The sequence below is a fragment of the Puma concolor genome, chromosome B4 (assembly GCF_028749965.1).
Source record: "Puma concolor isolate L17-30 chromosome B4, mPumCon1.1.hap2, whole genome shotgun sequence".
NCBI lineage: Eukaryota > Metazoa > Chordata > Mammalia > Carnivora > Felidae > Puma > Puma concolor.
The window spans coordinates 38,740,367-38,757,081 of NC_141673.1; the positions used below are offsets into that span (position 1 = coordinate 38,740,367).

The 16,715-nt window shown below is 35.3% G+C and overlaps 2 protein-coding genes across 5 annotated transcripts in view; one reads left to right on the forward strand and one right to left on the reverse strand.

The window, feature by feature from the left end:
• Positions 1–16,715, forward strand: part of LOC147579020 (uncharacterized) — a 169,641-nt gene that overhangs the window by 127,915 nt on the left and 25,011 nt on the right. For all 3 annotated transcript variants that reach the window (XR_015253467.1, XR_015253466.1, XM_086712738.1), the window contains exons 2-3: positions 1,324–1,435; positions 12,618–12,871. The gene's annotated coding sequence lies outside the window, so the exon portion shown is untranslated. The remainder of the gene's footprint in view (positions 1–1,323; positions 1,436–12,617; positions 12,872–16,715) is intronic.
• Positions 1–16,715, reverse strand: part of PTPRQ (protein tyrosine phosphatase receptor type Q) — a 257,649-nt gene that overhangs the window by 103,110 nt on the left and 137,824 nt on the right. The gene's annotated exons all lie outside the window — the stretch shown is intronic.

Sequence of the window (16,715 nt, forward strand, 5' to 3'; positions counted from 1 at the left end):
GTGTCTCTGAAGGTCTAGAGTAATGCTTGCAACAAAACAGGCATTCAATAAATATTTTTTTTAATGTATGAGCAAATGAGTAAGAGAGAGTAACAGGAGATTTGATTTAGATAAATGGTCAGGAAAGGCTTTAATTTAATCAGATAACTAACAGAGAAGATGTAGCTTCCTAGGTGAAAACATCAGGATGTGTTAAGATTCTGGGGGAAAAGAGAGTAGTTTTTAGGAACCCTTAAGAAACATATCTGAGTCCACAAGGACATGGATAAAGGTAGGAAGCTGGAGATAAAAGCCAGAATCAGATAATGTTGAGCCTTGTGAACTGGATTCAAGATTTTTAGTTTTATCCCTAAGAGCAGTGGGGATACTTGAGAAGTTTAATATTGACTTTTCATCTGCATTAAAACCATAGACTCTCTTCTTTCCTGGGAAACAGGGAGTATGATCAACACATTTCCCTCTCTTCTGAGTCCATGATCAACCACCCCTTCCATGTTCAATTTCCCTTACCTAGGGTTTACTAAGCAATTAAAGTGGCAAGAAAAAGGGATGCATTCGTTATCCAATGAACTGGAGAAGGCAAGAGTCTACCCTTTTCCTAATTCAACAAAAGGGATGACTAAATGCCCATGGTTCGATGACCAATGTTCCCCCCTCCAATATTCAGGTCTTAGGAATGAAGACTCCAATGGCAAAATATGTTACATAGTAAAAATTTTCAGCAGATTAATTCTGGTTCACAGACCTTGTGTTTTCCAAATAAATAACACAGAGGGGGGAAAAGAGGTCTAAAAGGATAGTAATTTAACTTGATAAGGAAAAAAGAAGAATTTTTTGTAACCTGACTAAAGGAAGAGGAACAACAATTGAGTTGCCCTCCATTTGACAGACACAGTGATGGACCTTCCACAGATACACAGTGTCTGGCACATACTGGGCACTCAGTAAGTGTTGACTGTATGCATAAATTATGTTTCATTCAAACAGTCCTTTGGTTTTCACGTGGTGCAAAATTTTACACACATATCCCAAACAAATTTATTTAGAAAGATAAACCAGAAATAAATCTAAGTCGAAGCCAAATACATAGCATAACTCATAGACAGTATTTTTTTTAAAGGCTACCTCAGTGGCACTCATAAATGACCAGCATTTATATGCGGTATCTTCTCTTTTGATGAACTGCGTGTTGAACTAGACTGTTTCAAAGCAACTGCCCTATTGAATTACAGATACAAAAAGGATTACACTCATTTTAGCATGGAGAATCGGATTTCCATTCTTTAAGAATGACTAAAAACCTCAATTTTTTTCTATCCACAGATGGTACTAATTTGAACACATCATTCCATGCTTCCTGGAGTAATCACACAGCTTGCTTAGATTTTCTAAACATGACTGAACTGTGATGAAGCGATCAACATTCACTGGCAAGGTATTCCGTAAATTACATTTTTATTCATAAATTATTCTTATCTGTGAAGTACTTTCATCATGATTGAAATGAAAGCTATAGAACTATATAAGTGACATTTGTTGTAGGTTGAATGCATGTCAGTTGTTACTGACTATTTAGTAGGGTTCCACTTAGAAGATGAAAGTGTGTATAAAGTGTAATTATTCTCTAAACTTCTGAACATCAATTATGAGCAGTTGCCAACCTCCCATGATAAGATTCTTATGGTAGTCTGTATTGACTTCTCACTGACCTGATTAAGTACACTAACATGAAAGACCAAGTTTCCTTAATTCTTTATTTATGACTATATTTTTATCTTCCACTGCAGAGGTACTTTCTTTTAAGCAAAACAGATGCCTGAAAATTTATATTTATAAATTATATTTATAAAATTTTAAAAAGTATGAACACAATGTTTCCTAGGTTATTAAGAATATTTTTGTTTCTACTAATTTTAAATAATCTACAGTCTTTTTAGAAACACAAAGTACTAATATGTGATCCTATACAAATAAAAGTACAGTTTACCAACACTAACACAGTATGAATCAATATAAAAATAGAAATTCCTACAAAGTTCAGTGCAAAAAAATATTTCAGCCTACCAGATACAAATTTTGCACTAATTTGAATTTAATCAATAGCAATTACTGAACATTCACACTGAATGGTGTGAGCAAGTTATTAGTCTTAGGGTATAAGTTGTTTTTCATACACATATGAAAAGTAATTTAGCTAACAGAAACCACCACAAATAGGTGATGCCCAAAGGAAAGTTTCAGTGGAAGAATATCTAGTGGCTAATTTGGAGGAACAATTGAGAATCGGTAAATACGTGCTGGAAAAGATGTTTAAACACAATGAGTATGGGAAAGATATAAGTAGCTACAAATTGTCAAAGTCTAGAAAGTATACTAGACTGGAATAAAGAAAGTTTAAGGAAGTAATAAGAAAAAAGAGGGGGCCATAAAGTGTGTTATGTTACTGAAAGGCACTGAAAGTTTGAGAGGTGAGTTTAGGTAACTACTGGAGGCACTAGAGAGCAATCAACAGAATGAATTTGTAAAGTCTAAACTTAAGAAAAGCCTGAGCCTCCCCATAGCTAGTTAATAGGAAAAGTTTAATTTGATAGAAAGTGGTTAGATGTTGTATATATACAGTACAATGCAGATTACAATAATAACAAAGAATAATTAGAAACAGAGCTTTTAAAAAAGGCAAAAGAATATCAGCAGAATGTGATTATTTTTTTGGGCAGAGAAGAGTACAACATAGAATGAACCCAGGAATCGGGTCAACAGATAAAAAGTACACTGTACACTTCCTAGAGGGAGGCTATGATTTGGCCCTGTGTTACAGAAAGTAATACAAAGGAAAAACTCAAGATTGTAAATCTCTGTGATTATAAATAAAGAAAAATTAAATGAATAAGAAAATGCAATAACCTGTCACTGAGATGAGAGATATATTTCTCTCTCTCTCAGAAAAAAATCAGATAAACAGGTTACAATGTAATTTAATGAACAATATCCTCAACAACATCCTTACATAGTAAATGCCAAGTATCTTTAACTTGGCTCTTTGTTACAATGTCTCTCAATGTGACTGAGCAGAGTAACTATCAAACATGGTTTTGTACAACTATTTCTTCAGAGGTTCTAATTATTCAGTTCAGGCACTCTTCTCTCTAGCTGTCTGGCTTACTCCAGAAATATATTTTGGAGTAGCTGGGCCAGAATTTATCAAAATAAACATGATTTCAGGTGGTGTTACAAAGCTGGGAATATGGACTGACACACTGTTATTAGTGTGCCAAATTAAATCATCTTAACATATTCCATTCACATGAAAAAGAACTGAAGAAGTATCTGTAAACAGGAAAAAATTTCCTAAAAATGTTTAAAGTGTCTGTCCTACTGCACGTAGAGATAGACAACTGGGGGACCCAAAACTCTATGGACCACAGATATAATAATAATAGTTTTTAAATCAAGTATTACTGAATGCACAGCTTACTTATAAAAATATCTCAGTAAAACTTTTGTTTTGCTTTGTTTTTGGAGAATACTGTAAAGAAAATGGGTTATACATGTTCTGCTTGGAGGGAAAATAAGTTGATTTGTTTTATAAAGTCATTAGTTTGACAGCTCTAGATAGCAAGCCATCTCATGAGAATATCCATCAAAAACGACAAATTTGATTTGAAATTATTTATCTGAAGCAGTTCTTAGGGAGTAATTACATAGCAGTTAGTTGTCTATTAAGAACAACTCTATAACACCTGGAGACTAAATTGAATCATTGACACTAATGAAGAAATGAGACATACTGGTTTGGGGAGATTTGTTTGAGGGATTTGAGTAAATTACATGTTAGTTTCATATCTTGTTAACATGAATAAATAGAGATATCTTGGGAGGAGAAGATTGGGTTAGTTAGCCTAAGAGGTCAAGAAAGGCCAATTTGGGATAATTATGCATATATAAGCTTGGAAATCATATGAGTAAATAAACATTTAAAGGGACTATTTGTATATATAGTTTCACAACAGCAGATGATGAACTGAGTCTCTGTAAAGTTAGTAGTAAACGGGCAGTCAAATAGAACTGGAAAAAAAAATCATAAAAAAAAAACTTAGGTAAGCCCATAATATCTGGCATATATTGATATTAAGAAATATTTGTTTAACAGGTGCACCTGTGTGGCTTACTCTGTTGAGCATCTGACTTTAAAATTTTTTTTTTCAACGTTTATTTATTTTTGGGACAGAGAGAGACAGAGCATGAACGGGGGAGGGGCAGAGAGAGAGGGAGACACAGAATCGGAAACAGGCTCCAGGCTCTGAGCCATCAGCCCAGAGCCTGACATGGGGCTCGAACTCACGGACCGTGAGATCGTGACCTGGCTGAAGTCGGACGCTCACCCGACTGCGCCACCCAGGCGCCCCGAGCATCTGACTTTAGCTCAGGTCATGATCTCACGGTTCCTGAGTTTGAGCCCCACGTCGGGCTTGCAGCTGTTAGTGTGGAGTCAGCTTTAGATCCTCTGTCCCCACCTCTCTCAGCCCCTCCCCTGCTTATGCACTCTCTCTCTCTTTCTCTCTCTCTCAAAAATAAAGAAAACATTAGAAAGGAAGTATTTGTTTAACAAATAAATGAACAAATGGATGAATGCATGCACAGATTTCAAGAAGAAAGTGTCACCAATTCTGTAACCAGTATTGATTGATGAACAAGTGTCACCAATGCTGATTGTAATGAAATGCTGCTTGAAACAATTCCTGTTTTCTAAAGAGTGTAGTTGCACAGAAAACCTTGATAGATTAAAATATACAAAAGGAATCCTGATCTAAAGTTTGGGGAAAGCTCTACAAAAGAGAAAAAAGAATTTGGAGTTTACAGGGATTCCATGAGACATGCATACACACACACACACTGGGTAAGGGTGGGGGGGAGAGAATAAAAGGAGATGGAAAGAGAAACAACCAATAGAGGAGAAAGGATCAAAAGATCGAGTGAGACTGGGGATTCTGTGAAATAAAGTAGCAAATAGAAAAGTCCCTGATTGCCAACATATTTGTAAGAACAAAAATATCTACTACTGTTCCTTTTAGAGTCATGTATATTATTGCAATGTAAACCTCTCTTCTATGTGCTTATCACAAAATATTCAGTAAGGCTATTGTAAATACAATGTTCAGTGTGACTAGAATTGTCAAAATCATGCAACAAATAATTTTGCAGAGGCAGTCAAAAATGTATATCAAAATATTTCAGCGCCCAAATATAGTAAGTTTGAGAATCTGTTTTGATGATACAACAGCAGTTTGTATCAGATTAAATCTCCTGCAGATAACAACCATGCACCCTGGATGGAGGAAACAAACAAACAAACAAACAAACAACTTGTGGCTTGAGGTGTCAGAGAATGGAATGTGAGACTGCCAAAGTAGCTGGAAAAGGAGGGAGCCAAAAAGGGGGTAGGCCTAAATTCTGGGTCTAAACTCCTCTGAAATGCTTGGCTACTCGCTTAATCATACATGTATAAGGACAGACTGAGGAACACAGTGGAAAGAAACAGATGGAAAACTGAGTAGAAATTTTAATTGCTTCCCAGTGCAGGGGAGACAGAATTTGGAGTTTCAATATTTTTTAAATTTTTTTAAAGTTTATTTATTTTTGAAGGAGAAAGAGACAGAACATGAGTGGGGGAAGGGCAGAGAAACTGGGAATTGCAGAATCTGAAGTGGGCTCCAGGCTTCAAGCTGGCAGCACAGAGTCTGACACGGGGCTCCAACTCAGGAGCTGTGAGATCAGGACCTGAGCTAAAGTTGGACGCTTAACTGACTGAGCCCCCCCAGCCGCCCTTGGAATTTGGAGTTTCAATCCCACCAAATTAAGGTCTTGGTAAATAGCACAGGCCTCATATTAAAATCCTAAAAGGATCATATATTTACTTTATTCTCTGTTCCAGGATCAAGGAATTTCCTCTGTAGATAATAGAGAAACCAAAACCACATACTCACAAAATCATCATTCAGTAATTTAATAGTCTGTTAGAATAAAGACTAACACTCTTAAGAACAAGATAACAAAATCCAGAGTTTATGCAAAACATCACCAGCAAAGTCTAATATAAGTTTAAAAATTACAAGGCAGGCAGGAAAATTACTAGTGACAGGAAAATGTGACTCATAGTCAAGAGAAAAAAGTGTTCAACAGAAAAAAAAATCACAGAATACCTCAAGTGTAGGAATTATCAGAAAATAAATTTCAAACCATGTAAATATTTTATTTTACTTAACAGAAAACATGACCATAATTAGAAACCAAATAGGTAATTTCAGCAGAGAAACAGAGATAATGAAACAGAATTAATCAAAATTCTAGAACTTAAAAATACATCTGAAATGAAACATTCATTGGACTTATAACAGCTTAAAGACAGCAGAATATTGTCAATAAACTTGGTGAAACATCAATAGAACTCAATCTGAAGAACATAGAAAAAAATGAAAAAAATTAATAAAGCCCCAGTCACTTAAAGGATGATGATATCAAGAGGTTATAAATGGAGTCTCAGAATAGGATAGAAGAAGGAAGAAAAATATTTGAAAAAATAATGACCAGAAATTTCTCAAATTTCAGAAAAATATTAATTTATCAATACAAAAAATTAAACGAACCCTTAGCAAAAAACAAATGCAACAAAAAGCACATTAGTCATATCACTGACAAACTGCCTTAAAGAAAAGATAAAGAAAAATGTCTTGAGAAGTGCCAGAAAAAGTAATATGTATCACACACCAGAGCTAAGAATATAAATCGCAGCTGACATCAGAAACAATAAGTACTAGAAGACAAAGGAATGACATTTTTAAGGTGAAAAATACTGGGGTGTGGAGGGTGGCAGGGAGATGGGGTAACTATCCATCCAGAATTTTATATCCAGAGAAAAAAATCCTTCAAAAGTGGAAGCAAAATAAATCTATTTAAAGTAAATAAAATCTGAGAGAATTTGATGCAAGCATACCTGCACAGAAGAAAGTATTAAGAAAGTTAAAGGGCAATGACACTAGAAGTATGAACCTGGATGAAATGACACTGAAATAAAGAACACCAGAAACAATAATTATATAGAAAAGATATGTGGTCTTTTCTCAATTCATTTAAATCTCTACTGGCCCTGTAAGAAACATAATACAATAAACTGCGGTTTACAATGTACATATATGTAAATTATTTAAAGTATACAGATATCAAGTGCATGACATGAATAGCACAAAATATGGCAAAATGCATGGAATTGTATTTTTGCAACTTAATATTGTTTTAATGCTTATTATTTTTGAGAGAGAGAGAGAGAAAGCAAGCAGGGGAGTGTCAGAGAGAGAGGGAGACAGAGACAGAGAGAATTGGAAGCAGGCTCTAGGCTCTGAGCTGTCAGCACAGAGCCCGACGTGGGGCTCGAACTCACAGACTGCGAGATCATGATCTGGGCTGAAGCTGGCTGCTTAACCAACTGAGCCACCCAGGTGCCCTGCAACTTCACATTTTTATGTGAAGTTGTACAATATTAAGTAGCTATGACAAACTAAACAATCATATTGTAATCTCCTTGAGCAACCACTAAAAATAAGTATAGCTAAAAATCCAACAGATTAATTAAAGTAGAAAACTAAAACTATTCAATTAACTCAAAGGAAGGCAAGAAAGAGAGAAGAGAGGAACTAAAAAAGAGATAAGACAAGTAGAAAACAAATAGCAAATAGTAGAACTAAATTCAATGAAATTAATAATGACTTTAAGTGCAGATTAGGGGCGTCTTCATGGCTCAGTAGATTGAGCATCAGACTCTTGATTTGGGCTCACGTCATGATCCCAGGGCCTGGAATCGAGCCCTGTGTCAGGCTCCATGCTCAACAGGGCGCCTGCTTAAGATTCTCTCTTACTCTCCCTCTGCCCTCTCCCTAGCTCATGCTCTCTCTCTCTCTAAAAATTAAGCCACGAGATCATGACCTGACCTGGTTGGATGCCTAACCGACAGGTGCTCCCAAACAAAAGAACTTTTAGGACAAGAAGTATTCCCAAAGATAAAAGAGACAGTTGATAATGATTAAGGGTCAGTTAGGAAGTTATAGCAATCATAAATATGTATTTGTTAAGGAAAAAAAACAAACTTTGAAGTACATGAATCAAATATTGACAGAACTGAAAGAAGAAACAGACAAATATACAACCGTTGTGGGATATGTTAACATTCCCTTCTCAATAATTGATAGAATAATTAAACTGAAAAGTTGTAAGGATCTAGGTTTGCAAAACATTAGTGTCAAACACATTCAACTAATACATAGAACATTATAGCCAATAACTGAAGAATATACACTATTTTCAAGTGTGCATGGAAGAATATTCAACAAGTTAAATCATATGCTGAGCCACTGAAAATTTCTCAGCCAGCTTTTAAAAATTAAGTCTTAAAGATATATTCTCTGACAATGGCATAAATTAAAAATTGATGACATAAGAATATCTAGAAAAGTTCCAAATAATCAGAAATGAAACATATTTGTATATAACCATGGCTCAAAGAAGAAATTGCAAAGGAAATTAGAAAATATTTTACCTGAAAGAAAAAACCAAAAATTTTGATATATTATTATCCAGAGGAGATTATACTATAAATGTTTATATATGAAAAGAAGAAATGTTTAAAATCATTATGCCAAGCGAAATAAGTCAGAAACAGAAAGGTAAATACTACATAATGTCACTCACATGTTGAATCTAAAAAAATCAAACTCATAGAGGGTTTAACATCATTAATCGTCACTGATATGAAAATACAACTTATAATAAGATAGAAAATGTTGACACCAACTGGAATGTCTAAATTAAAAAGACTGTTAACACCAAATTCTGGTGATACTGAGAAATAATTATAACTCTCCTATACTGCTGTTGGGGTGTATTTAAAATAGTACAACCATTTTAGAAAACTGTCAGTTACTTACACACAAACACATATCTAGACTATGACCCAGGAATTCCACAAAAAAAGATTTAAAAAATATATGTATGGCAATTTTATTCAAAATACTTAGTTTAGAAGAAGCTACATGTCCACACACACACACACACACACACACACACACACACACAAAAATAATGCAATATTCATAAGATGTGAAATTACCCCACAGTAAAAAAGAACAATTACTGAAATTTTCACAATTATGTTGAAAGAAACACACCAGACATTAAAAAGTACATACAGCCAAGAACAACTTAAACTAACTTTTGCTGATTGAAATCATGACAGTGGTTGCTTTGGAGAGTGGGTATCCAAGGGAATTTTCTGTGGGAGATGGAAATGTTCTATATGTTGTTGAGTGGTGTTACATAAGAGTATGCATTCGTAAAAACTCATTGAATTGTACACTTAGGTTCTGTACATTTCATTGCATATAAAATAATTTTCCATAAGTAAAAAACATTTTAAAAACACAAAAACATGAAAAGAAAAAAGCTTTCCCATAAAAATGCAGCAACAATATTCAAAATAAGTTATATATTTATATAGAAATTTTAAATGCTAGGCAAATACTTCCTAACTAATGTTTTACAAATCTAGGTGTTAGTAGAAATGATGAGTTTTATTGTATTTTTGATATATCCATTCTAGAAAAGAAGCCTTACAGATTAGGCCAAGCATGTCAACAACTGTTTTCAACTATCTTTTGGCAGTTGGTTAATCTTCATGCAAAATTCCTAATATACTTCTGAGAATAGCATTCTACCCAGCTTTCACAGAGCATATCTTAAACAGTTAACCATTCTCTGTAAAAACATCCTAAATACAAAGTTAGTTTTAAATCTTAAGTCTAAACTTTAAAAATGTTAGACTTCCATATAACAAATATTAATGTAGTTGTATTTTAAAAATTACAAACAAGATCTTGGCTTTTAAAAAATCCTATCTAAAGTAGGCTAATTTAGGGGCACCTGAATGGCTCAGTCAGTTAAGCATCTGACTTCAGCTCAGGTCATGATCTCACAAGCTTGTGGGTTTGAGCCCCACATCAGACTCTGTGCTGACAGCTCAGAGCTTGGAGCCTGCTTTAGATTCTGTGTCTCCTCTCTGCTCCTCCCCTGCTCACGCTCTGTGTGTATGTCTCTCTCTCAAAAATAAATAAACATTAAAAAGAATTTTAAGTAGGGTAATTAATTAGTAACAAACCAGAAAATTAGGCTACTGATTTTTAATGTATCTTTTATTTGTATAGATTTCATTATTGTGATCCTTATGGAATACTACTTATTATCTTTCTAACATTGCAAATTGTTTCCAAAGTAATAATTTTTCATAAGGTATCCAGACACAGAACTGAATGGGTGATTTATTTGAGGTTGCAGTGAATACTAGGTGGTAAAAAATTCAAATTACAATGATAACATTAATACACTAAAAAGCATTATTTCTTTTCTTGAATTTTGAAAGTGTTCAATCATCTAGTGGTTTCTATTTATGTGTGCCTTCTATTTATAAAATAGCTTCCTGACCAAAAGTTATTTTTTCATATGCCATGAAACTTGTAATTGAAATTCACTAAATTGTGGTTAACAATAATTTGCACAACCTTCTCTTTGCTCAAATAATTTTCTTTGTATTCATATTGCATTATTTTAAAGTTGAGTTGTTACTAATGAAAATTTGCTGTCATTAAAAGTCCTATATTTTACATTTCAGAGTTTTTACACCATTCCTAAGTGTTTTTCCCTGAAGCTTATAATCTCACAGAAATAACGGTTAAATTCCTGAAGCTTTCAAGTAATACGGTTACTAGAGATAAAGAAAGAAGGCTTTTGCATGCACACACACATCCTTAATTTACTTAAAAAGGAAAGTAAAGGAGAATAAGAAAAAAAAATGGAGTGCAATGGGAGAGGAGGTTGATATGCAAAGGCTGTTATGAAAAGTATCAGCTACAGCTGCATAGGACAGGAATGGAAAATAGAGTAATAAGATATGCCCCAGTTCTTAAATAAGTTAATAAAAATGCTGCTTGAAGAACAGCTGTCTTTAGCTGGAGCAGGGATGAAGAAAAGAGTGGATGCCTGGAATATACTTAATGAAAGGTATTAGAGCATCAATGGGGTCAAGGAGAATTAAGCAGTAACTCAAATTCATTTTTTACCAATGGAATTATATTTAAAAGGACTTTTAAAATTATAATTTACAATCTGACACCTAAGACAATTTCATAATAGCCAACATTACACCTTTGGGACTTATCCAGGATAAAAAATGCGGTACGTACCTAGGAACTCTAAAGATTTCCCAGAATGGCTTCAGTACTTTACACAGTATTTTTAGTATTATAGTATTTTGGGTATTATAGGTAAGCACATGTTTGATGATAGAAATTTAGTTTTCCTGAAATTTAAATCCATAGTTGGACAAAAGTATGTATACAGTTACATCATAAATATATCTGCAAAAATTAATGAGAAAATTAATATAATGGGCCTAAATTTCCCCACTCCATAAAAATTCTGCTTAGCTACTGTGAAACAATGGAAGAAAACTATTCTAATTCCAATAAGTGCAAATGATTCGTTGAATTCCTAAGGTAAGGAAAGCATTATAGTATAGTAGGAGGAGTTCTGGATTAGCGGGAGTTCTGCTAAGAATTAGTTACAGCTCCCTTAGTAGACACGTAACCTGTGTGCTTCATTTCCCATATCTATCAAATGAGATGACTGAATGGGATTATCTCTGAGGGCCAATGAAAATATAAAATTATATAATTCTAAATTTTAAAAGCACAAGAAATAAATTTGTTTATTATAGTCTTCCCAGTAGTCCCTAGCATTCTACTTCATATGTATTAAATAACTTCATCTTAAATAGATGAATAAAAGGGGTACCATGCATGATATTAAGTATCTGTTCAGAATTTTAAAAAAGCATCTTTTTTGCAGCATTTTTGCTACATAACTAATAGGCCATAAGGCAATTCTGCCATAGAAGATAAAATCATGAAAAATAAAAGAGGGACATTCATTAAAAAGGATGTAATGAAACATTAAAAATGAATGACAAAATTTGAAAGACTTTATTGCAAATACTAAATATTTGAATACATTCAAAATGTATGTTGTAGATTCATGGCAATACTACACAAATAACTGATTTTATTTTTTGGATTATACCTAAACACTTGTCATCAAAGTTTTTCATTCATAGTGTCACACATTTTTTTTTTTTTTTTTGCTTATTGATTCATTTTCTTGTTCAGCATCTCATTTTTCCCCTTTTTTGCTACAATTTCTTCCTTCATTAAAAGATGTTTTAGTTTCCAAATACTGGGATGCATGTTTGTGAGCTTTGTATTGCATTGTGAAAGCCTTCCACACTGTTGTTTGTTCTTGGCATTTTGTCACATGCCCACTGATGTTCCAAAGTTCCATGGGAATGTGGATTCAAAACTCCTTGCCACTGTACGGACCATTATGGGAGCTGGCTAAGATTTATATAATATAAAAATGGGAGAACTGTATCAATAGAAAAATGAAACCAAACAGTCAACCAGCTGATGAAACCAACCAACTGTCAAACTAAACTGTCAACTGGTTATTTTTATCTTTTTCAGCAAAACTGCCTTACAGGGTGAAACACTGTGGTGAAAATGCCCACAGCAAAGATTCTTACTTAGAACCATTAAATGTATCCCCATGTATGAACTTCTGCTTTGAAGAAGGTGGAAGAGATGTTTTAATCCTACCCCTTCCACTAAATGCAATTAAAACCATGGACATTAAATATAATGCAAGCATAAGAAGACTCTGAAAGATGGAGAGAAGGCAGAGCAACTAGGGAAATCAGGACCCAAGAAACAATACAGTGGTGAGTTCTCTGGATTTTCTTTTTGCCTCATATATGCCAGAAGGCAGCAATCTGGAAATGTCAAGTAGCTCAGGCCAAAAAGCCCTAGTAAAAGCATGCTGTCTCTAGTCAAAAAACAGTGTAGCCTTGGGGCACCTGGGTGGCCCAGCTGGTTAAGTGTCTGACTTTGGCTCAGGTCATGATCTCATGGTTCGTGAGTTTGAGCCCCACGTGGGCCTCTGTGCTGACATCGCAGAGCCCGGAGCCTGCTTCAAGTTCTGTGCCCCCCTCTCTCTTTGCCCCTCCCCTGCTCACAATCCGTCTCTCTGTCTGTTTGTCTGTCTCTCTGTCACAGAAATGAATAAACATTAAAAATATAGTGTAACCTAGAAAGACAAACTTTTAGAGAAGAACAGCTCTACCCAAAAACCACAGAAGAAAACTATGGTCCCATTCCCTCCCATGACAGGAAAGGTCAAATGGGCAACCTAGTCTTCTGTCCTCATTAGGCAGAAGTGAGGCACCTCAACCATCTTTGATAGGGTGAGGTTGGAGAAAGCAAAATAAGGAGCTAGAACTTCTACCCTTTCCAGAAGTCACAAGTCTCCTTCACCATGTCAGTGGAGAACCATGTGGAGAGCAGTAATGAGGAACTCCTACCCTCCTGAGCTAGGGCCAAGAGGTCTCCTCAATGGAGGAGTCAGCAGAGGGTGAAGGAGGAGCTTGGATTCCTACCCCCATCTGCCAGTAATGGAGAGTGCTCTTCCTTTCCCTACCAGAGTGGGTTAAAGGAAATCATTACAAATTTAATGTCCTTAATAGTTATAGGGATATTCACATTATTTATTCCACATTAGGTGAGCTGTGGTAGTTATGCTTTTTGAAGAATGCGTTTGTTTCATCCAAGGTGTAAAAATTTTGTGTGTAAAGCTGTCGGTATCATTTCCTTATTATCCTTTTGAAGATGGCAGTGTCTGAAGTGGTTTCATTCCTAAATATTGGTAATTTGTGTCATTTGTCAGGCTTATCAATTTTAACTTTTCAAAGATCCAGCTCTTTATTTCACTGATTTTTCCTACTGTTTTACTGTTTTTGATTTCACTGATTTCTGCTCTTATTTTTATTATTCCCTTTCTTCTTTCAGCATGCTTTTTCATTTTCTAGGCTGTAGTGGAGGGGAGGGTGACCTTAGATTATTGATCTGAGACGTTCCTTCTTTTCCAATGTATGCATTTAATGCTACACATTTCCCTCTCTTCACTGCTTTAACTCTGTCCCACACATTTTGACATACTGTATTTTCATTTCATATCAATTTAATATATTTTAGTTTACAATATTTCTTTATTTCTCTCGAGACTTCCTTTTTGACAAAATGGATTACTTAGAAGTACCACTTTCTGCAACTGGTTTGATACCACATTTCAGCTCCAATTTTGCATTCTGAAAGCACTTCAACATAACTTTAAATCTCCCCAAATAGAGATCTCCAGGCCCAGAGAGTTTCACTGGAGAACTCTCCCAAATGTTTAAAGAAGAATTAGTACCAATTTTACACAATCTCTTCCAGAAATTAGAAGAGATTCATATGATGAAACTAGTGTTACTCTGATACTGAAACTACACAAGTTAGAACCACCCCCACCCAAAACTACAGACCAACATCTCTCATGAATATAGAAGCAAAAAGCCTTCACAAAATATTAACACATAGAAATCAGTAATACATAAAAAGTAATACACCATGATCAAGTGAGGTTGATTCCAAAGACCAAAGGCTTGTTCAATTTAGAAAATCAGTCAATATAATCCATCATATTAACACACTAAAGAAGAAAACCACATGAACATATCAATAAAAATGACAAAATTATAGAAAATGGAGAATAAATTAGGGGTTGTTAGAGGGTGAAAATGAGGGGGAGGAGGAAGAAGGGTAGTTAAGATTTGGGCGAGGCTGCATAAAGGTAATAAAAGGGATTATTTTCATGAAAATATTCTCTATTTTGATTGCATTCACATAAATATGGTGGTTGTGATAATATACCGTAGTTTTAAAAGACATTACCTTTGGGGGAAACTGCATAAATGGAACACAGGATTTCTCTGAATTACTTTCTATAACTGTATGTGAATCTACAATTATCTCAAAATAAAAAGCTTAATTAAAAAAAATATACTCCAGGGGCGCCTGGGTGGCGCAGTCGGTTAAGCGTCCGACTTCAGCCAGGTCACGATCTCGCGGTCCGTGAGTTCGAGCCCCGCGTCGGGTTCTGGGCTGATGGCTCAGATCCTGGAGCCTGTTTCCGATTCTGTGTCTCCCTCTCTCTCTGCCCCTCCCCCGTTCATGCTCTGTCTCTCTCTGTCCCAAAAATAAATAAACCTTGAAAAAAATATATATATACTCCAAAAGACACACCTTTCTTAGATATTTTACCATATAATTGTCTAGAAATAATTTTGTAACTGTAAGTTTCTACTTATGGTTCCCAAAGTATGCATATTGAATGTCTACTATGTGCTTAGCACTCTTCTAGGACTGAAGATTGATTGATTGGTTGATTCATTCAAAATTTCATAATATATTTATTGTGTTTCACTGTATTTCAGACACATTTCTGGGCATTTTAATTTTTTTTTTTTTATTTCTGAGAGACAGAGTGTGAGCAGGGGAGGGGCAGAGAGAGAGGGAGACACAGAATCCAAAAGCAGGCTCCAGGCTGTCAGCACAGAGCCCAATGTGGGGCTCAAACCCAGGAACCACCGTGAGATCATGACCTGAGCTTAACTGACTGAGCCACCCAGGCGCCCCTCTGGGCATTTCTTTGTTAACTACACAAAGAAAAATCCCTAATCTCATGGAACATGCATTGTAATGAGGACAGATCCATAGACAATGCTACATACAATACAGAAAAGTAAAGCAGATAAAGAGGATGCAAAATTCTAGCAGAAAGGAGGTTCAATTATAAATAAATCAGATCCTCTTTAAAGAGGTGGTATTTGAGGGTAAATTTCAAAAAACAAAGGAGGAGACAATACATACCTAAGGGAAGAGAATGGTGGGTTAAAAAGGACCCTATGGGCCATTAAGATGACTGTGGATCTTATTCTTTGCGACTCAGAAGGCTCTGTAACTATGTAATAAACAAATACTTCTTCTAAAAATTACTGCAGTCTTTTAGGACAATGGTCAAAAAAACAATCACTATTTTTAGAGTTACTTATGTTGCTTCCTATTTTAAAGTTAGCAGAGTTCTCCAGGCGCCTGGGTGCCTCAGTCAGTTAAGCATCCAACTTCAGCTCAGGTCATGATCTCACAGTCCCTGAGTTCAAGCCCCACTGCAGGCTCTATGCTCAGAGCCTGGAGCCTGCTTTGAATTCTGTGTCTCCCTCTCTCTCTGCCCCTCCCCTGCTCTGTCTCTCTCTGTCTCAAAAATAAATAAAAACATTAAAAAAATTAAAGTTAGCAGAGTTCTCATTTTTCCATGATATTATATTCAAGCCTCTGCAACAAATATGCAAAACCAAGAGCAAAGTAAGGCTAAGTTATTCAACCTCCCCGCTACACTCTTTCCAATATAGTACCCCCTCACTCTATCAGGCTTTCACCTCAGCCTGACCTCTTATATCCCATTCCTTTATTCCACTGTGTGTTTTCTCTTGGTGTATTTTGGAATTCGCATTTACTTCCCTCTCTCTATTAATCTCAGTATTTCCATGAATAGTGATTGTGCCACAGGCTGGTTAACCATGAGTACCTTAGCATACCCATAATCTGCAATTCCCCCTACCCTTCATATAGCTCAAATAAAATGAAGAATGTTCTTTGACATGTGCTCTGACATTTTCTCATAGCACATTG